Source organism: Cherax quadricarinatus, chromosome 50, assembly GCF_038502225.1.
Source record: "Cherax quadricarinatus isolate ZL_2023a chromosome 50, ASM3850222v1, whole genome shotgun sequence".
Lineage (NCBI taxonomy): Eukaryota > Metazoa > Arthropoda > Malacostraca > Decapoda > Parastacidae > Cherax > Cherax quadricarinatus.
Window position 1 is genome coordinate 5,123,804 of NC_091341.1, and position 8,599 is coordinate 5,132,402.

Genomic DNA, 8,599 nt, shown 5'->3' on the forward strand with positions numbered 1-8,599 from the left:
AGCCTTCTTCACCAACATTTCGGCAGTTCCCCCTAGAACAGGGTGGATAATTCAGTACACGAAATGATGAAGGCTCCATCTTCCGTCCGTTCACTGCGAGGCAGAAACGGTATCCCGGCAGGCAATCTTTGCTTCATGACTCACGAAATCGTAATGACACGATTGCAAACAAACCATACCACGGGTGGGGTTTGAACCCGCGGTCAGAGAGTCTCAAAACTCCAGACCGTCGCGTTAGCCACCTTCCTATGGTGTAGAAATATACCTAGTTGGACGAATTTTATTGAAGCTAGCTGACCCATTGGCTAACGCGACGGTCTGGAGTTTTTAGACTCTGACCGCGGGTTCAAACCCCACCCGTGGTATGGTTTAATCTTTGCTTCAGGTCGGCAAGATGAACAAAAGAATCACGAGGGTGATGGTCAAGGGACGCTTGCATTCCTTTTGGTATTTTTATACCATACCTACAGCCCCTGAAGGATGGTATAGCTTACGATATGAACAGAGGTAAGTCCCTGATGACCCTTTGTTAACTTTGTATAATCTTAGTTATACCAAGAGTGCCTTTCCTGCTGTCTGGACCAATAGTCTCTAAGCCGCAATAGCTTGATACATTTAGATCAGTTTCTTTAACTAGCTGTCTTTATAAAATACTCTTCAACTAGTTTTATTAAATTTCATGATCTACATCTGATAGAGCGAACAAAACTGTTAACCTACATAAACTAGCCAAGATAAATATCGATGGACACAACTGCAGACCTTTTTTTGACTTGTTCCAGTCATGGCCTACTTTGCTGGACAATAGGTTACCTGTCAAACAGTATTCTCAGTTTTCTACTAAGGTTCAAGAAGCGAAACTAGAGGAATGTCCCTAGGTACACCGCAGGTACGAGTTGTCGGTCCTATGCTATTTAATGTCTTGAGTAATGCTCACCTAAGGCTCTACCTATCTTACCTGAACATATAAATATAAGCTATGTTGATGTAATGGTCCATACAACAGGACATGAAAGAATGAGTATAATTCTTAATGAAGATAAAGTGGTACATATATGTATGTAAGCGATTAAACTTCATCATATCTATAATAATTATATTAATGCTGATTCAAGGCACTTGCGTCTGCGGAAATTAGATTCTTTGATCACTAATCGGGCGTCCCTGAATTTCATAAGGCAGCTTAATAATTATATTGCTAAGCAAATTGTATACCCCACCCATTTTTTTTGCAGGGTACAAACATTAGTTATATTAAATCTTACATATATCTTTGTGTAGACGCACCCTTCAGTAAATCCACCTTATCACAACTAAATAAGATACGTGAAGATATGTTAAATGCTCTCCGCGCTGTTGCTGGTTAAAATCCCGAGTTGGACCATTGACAAAGTTCCAAGTCGGACCGAAACGTCGTCGTTAGCTTCTCTCTTTTATGTGCGGGTTATTTGTGTATTGTTCCAGTCACGGTATTGTGCCTTTTTGTTATTTAAAATCCCGACTTCGGTACGGAAAAGAACTTTTGTGTATAGCTCAGGACATTAATGGATATGGTTCGCAGAGGTGCTTTTTCAGTTCTGATTATGGTGCTATTGTAATAGTGTGAATGATGTAGATAACTTATATTAGATCCTTGACTGATTACTCTGTTTTCCTCTTAACGTTAGAAAAAGTTCTCTCCGACGCATGGAGATAATGCAAAATGAAGCCCTCAGACCTATTCTTGAGTGTCTTAAAACCACCAAGATTCTTAATAAGAAAAAGGAGCTTGATATTCTTAGTATCAGTGACAGGATAATTAAAACTGAACCACACACTATAAATTTTCCTAAATATTTAAAAGCAAATAATATAAATCTAGTCAGGTTGTTAAAATAGTTAAGTTTTATAACCTGAACGAACTTCGTAGACAACAAGAGCATTTTCACCTCTCTAGACGTTGTGTTCATTTCATATCACATATCTGACAGACTCTCCCAAGAAGCTCCTCACTAGTCATCCCTTAAATCACTTGCAAAAACTGCTCAAAAAGAAATTTCTAGCTTAACTGCCCGTAATATCACAAATCATACACTTAGGAGTCTCAGCAGGAATAATAACAGTAGAAAAGTAAATATTGAATCTGTACATCATAGGATACACTTAAATTAGCATATTTACGGAACAACTTGAACTGTAAATATTTAATCTGTAGTAGCTAGTCTTAGGCTTGGTTACAAGCCTAAGACTGGCTACTACAGATACTTTGGCAGATACCACAGGTACTTTGGCAGATACCACATGTACTTTGGCAGACACTACAGGTACTTTGGCAGATACTACAGTTACTTTGGCAGATACTACAGTTACTTTGGCAGATACTACAGTTACTTTGGCAGATACTACAGTTACTTTGGCAGATACTACAGGTACTACAGATACTTTGGCAGATACTACAGGTACTACAGATACTTTGGCAGATACTACAGGTACTACAGATACTTTGGCAGATACTACAGGTACTACAGGTACTTTGGCAGATACTACAGATACTACAGGTACTTTGGCAGATACTACAGGTACTTTGGCAGATACTACAGGTACTACAGGTACTTTGGCAGATACTACAGGTACTACAGGTACTTTGGCAGATACTACAGATACTACAGGTACTTTGGCAGATACTACAGATACTACAGGTACTTTGGCAGATACTACAGGTACTTTGGCAGATACTACAGGTACTTTGGCAGATACTACAGGTACTTTGGCAGATACTACAGATACTTTGGCAGATACTACAGATACTACAGGTACTTTGGCAGATACTACAGGTACTTTGGCAGATACTACAGGTACTTTGGCAGATACTACAGGTACTTTGGCAGATACTACAGGTACTCTGGCAGATACTACAGGTACTTTGGCAGATACTACAGGTACTACAGGTACTTTGGCAGATACTACAGGTACTTTGGCAGATACTACAGGTACTTTGGCAGATACTATAGGTACTTTGGCAGATACTACAGGTACTTTGGCAGATACTACAGGTACTCTGGCAGATACTACAGGTACTCTGGCAGATACTACAGGTACTTTGGCAGATACTACAGGTACTACAGGTACTTTGGCAGATACTACAGGTACTTTGGCAGATACTACAGGTACTTTGGCAGATACACGGATGATCAAACCAAATGCATTGTGGTTAGCCTTATGTTAATTCAAACTTTTTTCTTGATTGTCCACTTATTGAGGAATATAGACAACATGATGAGCTATGTATGTGTAAAGATATTATTGAAAATAAGGTCCATACATATTAAGTACAACCTAAATTTTGCTGCAACTTATTGGACATATTTTGTAGATCTATATCCAGATGTACTCGTAATCATTGTGGGGTCCACTAGGTCGTGTGTGTATTCATTTGCTCTTGCACTACGGTCCACTGGATGGTTATGGGGTGCACAATAAACTACATTGTCGGCAAAATCATCGTTGGAAAACTTAAAGTGCCGGTAAATATGCGACTTAAAAAGAGACTTAGAGCAAGGCTTTACTAACAGTTTTGCTCAGAGAGAGTTTTATAAGTTAGTTACCTTGATAAATTAAATAGGAAATAAGACACACAGTACTTTATGACATCCTGATTATATTGGGTTACTCACCAGAAGGGTCTGTAATCCTAACAAAATCTATGTCGGGTGCTAAGATGAACACCCGACGTGTTTAGGAGATCGTCGCAGAACGTGCTTTTATTGGGAAAACTTTTCTTTTCTTAGAGCTTTTTCAAGTAATGGACTATACTTTTTAAAGCTCTACACACACTGAAACTGTCCCAGTCAAAATTCGATATACGTCTCGTCTTCAGCAGGGTGTTTCCTGATCAGCTCCTATATAACTTGCTATATATTTAAGTTGAATTTTCTCAGATTGGCCTTTCCCAGAGTCGTGTTCCCAGCAGATGAAGATGACTTTACAATGGTCCAGGACAGACATGAACGTCGTCATTAGCTGATGGTGTTGAATATTCCCCTGTTAGTCGCGAAACGAAAAACTTAGCTAAGTATATTCACCAGAGACTTCATGTGATAGTCAAACCCTTAAGGGTCGAACAAGTGCCTGGGGAATGGGAGGAGTGAGAAACAGGTTTTATTCGAGGAAGGGGAGGGTAACTCCAATTCACTGCATTAAGAGCCCTTCCTCCAACGGACTCTGCTAGTGTAATCTGCCAATGACGTAGAGTGGCAGAAGAACGAATCTCAATAGAAGGTGTCCTTTGCAAGTGTGTTCAAGACGAGGACTTTCAAAGGTGGCTTGATGCTAGTTAATGGCTCGTTGTAGCTTCTGTCCCCATTCTTGGATGAAACCTGATTGCCTTCCATTCTTAACCCACCGTCCTAATTCCCTCCCATTCTTAATCCACTGTCCTGATTGCCTCCCATTCTTAATCCAATGTCCTGATTACCTCCCATTCTTAACCCACTATCCTGGTTACTTCCCATTCTTAACCCACTGTCCTGATTGTCTCCCATTAATGCTTAACCCACTGTCCTGATTGCCTACCATTCTTAACCTACCATCCTGATTGCGTCCCATGCTTTACCCACTGTATGATTAATCCATCTTCATTATTACGGAGTAATCAGCTGTTGATCTGGCTAGTTAGATCCCGTCTGCTTACTGTGGCATTCGCCGAGTGCAAAGGCACATGCTCCCGGTAGAGACAGTAAATCTGTACACTCGGCTATTGGACATTCGTCCTGTATTCGACGCACACCCTACAAAACCAGTCCTGCATGTCACTTCAGCCGAATGAAAGCACGGTTAACCACAGCCCTTTAGCAGGAGTCGACCACCGTAGGACTGGTCTGGTTAACTCGGTGCTGCCTGTGGATGTAGAGCAGCCACGAGAGGGGATACTAAAGGGACTAAAGCAGCAAATGTTCACCATTATATTGACCAATGACCACGAAAGCACGACAGATTAAGACATTTCACACACTCGAAAACACGTTTTTAAAACTATTTCTTTAATTTTTTTCATATATATCATTAAGGCATCCCGTCCCTCCAGATTGAAATCCTGCAGCCTGGGTAGGTTACTGACTTCAATAAACACCTGAGACTACCTGTCTCTCCCCACCAGTTGTTACACCATACTTAAGACTTTCTCTGTATAGGTGTTTTGTCACTGTTATAGCCGAGTGCGTTCTCATTAATATCTGAAGCGTACTATTCTCAAGCCTGTTTAACTTAAGCAGGACTTCGGTATAGTAATAAATAACGTTCACATGTTCTGGTGTTGGGGATACAAGGTAAGCTACCAAAGGTAATGTGTATAATTCATCCTTTCTAAGTGACTTCTATGTTAAGCAGGTTTATAGCACAACCTCGTATCCCTCCCCCCATCCCCAGAAGTTCGTGATGGTATGGATATTATTTGGAAAGAGGTACTAACGTTCACCTCTGGTGCCATGATGAACGAAGATGTGCTTCTTGCTGGTAACAGGAATCTGGGGAAATATATCGTGAAGTGTTGAACTATTGTAGCTACAGTGTTACTACAACACTAAGTTTCTGGAGTGTATTATTGAGTAAATTTGGCCTGAGGTATGTATGTGTGGCTTGCTGCATGATGGCTGTATCAGACTTCAGTGTTCCCAGACACTGATCACACACCAGGACATGATTCGTGGTCATTTTATGGCAATACTCTTACTCAGTAACAAATTCAAAATCTGTCATCCTTATTTCAGCCTTCAGTCTATCAACACCTTAAATGTATATAGTCAAAGGTCTGTCACTAGGCAATAATTTATTCTGTGGATCTTTAGGCGTTTAACTGAATTATTGTGATTATTTCAATTACAAGTTTAGCTATCATAGCGCATAACAGCAAAGTTAGCAGTAAGATAACACAACATAACGTAATACCCATGAATACAATAACAATAATTTTAGACAATAAACTAGAAGCGCTGCGAGGAAACTTTGCGAATAGGCTATGGCTTGAGCTCTGCAAGAAAATGTACGTAAAAAACTATAGTGTCGTATATTAGCATAAGAATTTTATCTCTTCTATGGGATATGTGGAATATTACATCTACGAGACACGAGGAATACTGTTACACCGAGACAAGCGGAATATTACTCGAGAAACGTATAATAATGCAAAGATGTAGTAGAATAATATCGCAACTACGAGTTGTGTTGTTTTAGGTTCCCAAAGCAAAAATATTTATGCGCCAGAGACTAGGTAGCTGGTTTTATGTGTTTCTAAAATATGGAATAAAGTTAATTCACAGTGTATTAACCTAGAGATACACACATACATATATACACAGAGAGAGACGGATACAGAAACACACACACACACACACACACACACACACACACACACACACACACACACACACGACTTGACACTGTAGTACAGGAGGGACATGATGACATATAAAATACTGAGAGGAATCGACAAGGTGGACAGAGACAGCATATTCCAGAGATGGGACACAGCAACAAAGGATCACAATTGGAAGTTGAAGAGTCAGACGAGTCACAGGAATGTATTTCTTCAGCCACTGAATTGTCAGGAAGTGAAATAGTCTGGAAAGTGTAGTGGAGGCAGGTATCATACATAGCTTTAAGAAGAGGCATGATAAATCTCACGGTGTAGGAAGAGTGGACCTAGTGGCAGCCAGTAAAGAGCCGGGGCCAGGAACTACGAATCGACCCCTGCAACCACAATTAGGTGCGTACACGGATACAGAAAGGTACACAAATATATTCATTCCATCTCCTGAACAATAGAACAATACCATTTAACTATAACCATGACGTTAAAGACTTACAATAATACATTGATAATAAATAATAATAGTAACAACTATTAAAAACTACGTTAAAAAAATTCCTTTCATTATCAATTACTGTGCTTTAATTATATAAATTAAACAAGCACAGTTGTACGTTTACACCAAATAATGAAGACAGATGGTCAGGTTTACCACATTATCCTCGTCTCAGATGTAATAATAGTGTAGCCTAGTTTGAGGGAGTTATACTAGTAATACATTAATAGATTATATAGTGAATTAATCTAATTCTAAATTCATATATTAAAAAAAAACTGAGGAAGGCGATAATTCATACGGCATAAAACAAACGTTAGAATGAAGATAAGTAAATACTGGAAAAGCAGACAGGGAGGATCAACTGACGCCACCGAGCTAAAAGATCCGCAATTAATCCTGTGTGAGAGGGTGAGCGAGAGGGTTGGGTGGCAGGGTTGAGGGGATCTGACCCCAAGTAGTGCTTCAGCAGGGCAACTCAATATCCCGGCCAAGGGGGATGGACCAAGAACCCGTGGCCAGGTTAATTACTTCACCTGACGCCACACCAAAACATCCCCACCCTCACTAATTTCAACTTCTTTCTTCAGAGGAAGTCATGGGAAATTGCAGCTGCTGCTGCTGCGATATCTGAGCCAAAAACATTACTGCATTTGATGCTATATATATATATATATATATATATATATATATATATATATATATATATATATATATATATATATATATATATATATATATATATTATTATTATTATTATTATTATTATCACACTGGCCGATTCCCACCAAGGCAGGGTGGCCCGAAAAAGAAAAACTTTCACCATCATTCACTCCATCACTGTCTTGCCAGAAGGGTGCTTTACACTACAGTTTTTAAACTGCAACATTAACACCCCTCCTTCAGAGTGCAGGCACTGTACTTCCCATCTCCAGGACTCAAGTCCGGCCTGCCGGTTTCCCTGAACCCCTTCATAAATGTTACTTTGCTCACACTCCAACAGCACGTCAAGTATTAAAAACCATTTGTCTCCATTCACTCCTATCAAACACGCTCATGCATACCTGCTGGAAGTCCAAGCCCCTCGCACACAAAACCTCCTTTACCCCCTCTCTCCAACCTTTCCTAGGCCGACCCCTACCCCGCCTTCCTTATATATATATATATATATATATATATATATATATATATATATATATATATATATATATATATATATATATACACACACACACACACACACTTAATGCAGGAGAATTCACCAAAAAAAAAAAAAAAAACTCGGAAGTAATGTACATATTGTCTCTGGCAATACGTACTTTATGTACTGTGATTGTATGTTTGTGTCCACGCGCACGCGTGCACACAAACATCTTATAAAACCCATTTTCTTTTGATCTTACCTTAGAAAATCAGAAGAATAATGATTCGCCCTCAGATTAAGTAATGTTCCCTTTCTCTGTTCTCGCTACGATGTCTGATGCACGTGGGTAGAACTCAGTGGTACCGTACATACACGTAGATAATACTTGACTTATCATTTACACATGGTAGCACCGTTCGATCACTATTACAGGTTAGTACTGATCTCACTTGAACTTACACACGCGGGTAGCAATATGTGATCACTTACACTGGGTAGCATTGTGTGTTCATTTACAAGCAGGTAACACTGTGCCCCCACTTACAGGCAGGTAAACTGTGCGCCCGCTTACAGGCAGGTAACACTGCGCGTTCACTTACGTAGACAGAACTGGAGT

The 8,599-nt window shown here is 39.8% G+C and overlaps 1 long non-coding RNA gene across 1 annotated transcript in view; it reads right to left on the minus strand.

The window, feature by feature from the left end:
* The window catches only part of LOC138854125 (uncharacterized), a 386,990-nt gene that overhangs the window by 378,196 nt on the left and 195 nt on the right, over positions 1-8,599 (minus strand). Inside the window, exon 1 of the long non-coding RNA XR_011393334.1 lies at positions 8,243-8,599. This exon is cut by the window's right edge and continues 195 nt beyond it. This is a non-coding gene — a long non-coding RNA (uncharacterized lncRNA). The remainder of the gene's footprint in view (positions 1-8,242) is intronic.